This window comes from Chinchilla lanigera, unplaced genomic scaffold (genome assembly GCF_000276665.1).
Source record: "Chinchilla lanigera isolate Chin_1 unplaced genomic scaffold, ChiLan1.0 scaffold00039, whole genome shotgun sequence".
Classification (NCBI taxonomy): Eukaryota; Metazoa; Chordata; class Mammalia; order Rodentia; family Chinchillidae; genus Chinchilla; species Chinchilla lanigera.
In genome coordinates, this window is record NW_004955440.1 from 2,537,324 (window position 1) to 2,537,965 (window position 642).

The following is a 642-nucleotide window of genomic DNA, read 5'->3' on the forward strand; positions in this document are numbered from 1 at the left end:
ATACAGGATAATTAACATGGTTGTTCCTCTGTCTTCTATTTCTATGCTGAAAGAAACTGTCAGTGAGTCTTTGGTTGACCGGTATTGCATGTCTATATCTGTTTTCATGAGAAGCCACTTTGAAGATATCAATATGTAATACAACCACCATTGTTAATTCCCTACCACTTTGTTTGTAACTCTGTATTGTCTGTACTGTTCTTGTGATGTTATAAAATGTTGTATGTCTATTAATGTTGTCCTCCTTTTATATTTAAAATAAAAAAAGAAAAATGTCATGTCATCTATATGACTATAAGATGGAAACCTTTCATTACAGAGAACATGTGTCTTCAATAGAAGAAAGAACTTGAGATCTGCTCTCGGTGTCTCAGACCCCTCTTTGATAGACTGTTCCTGTTGACTGATTGAATTCCTGAAATTATGAGTAAACTTTGATACTAAGGAAGATCTCTGGGTAAGTCTGATTTGACAATATGATCATTTATGTACACACACATGCATAATTTGTTTGGGTATCAAATGCAATTATCTTTGAAGTATGCCTTGTCCCTCCACCTATAGGTGGCATTGGGTACTGATATTTCAAGAGACAGGAGAATAGACAAAATAATAAAGATGACAAGGATAATATGTTTTGGT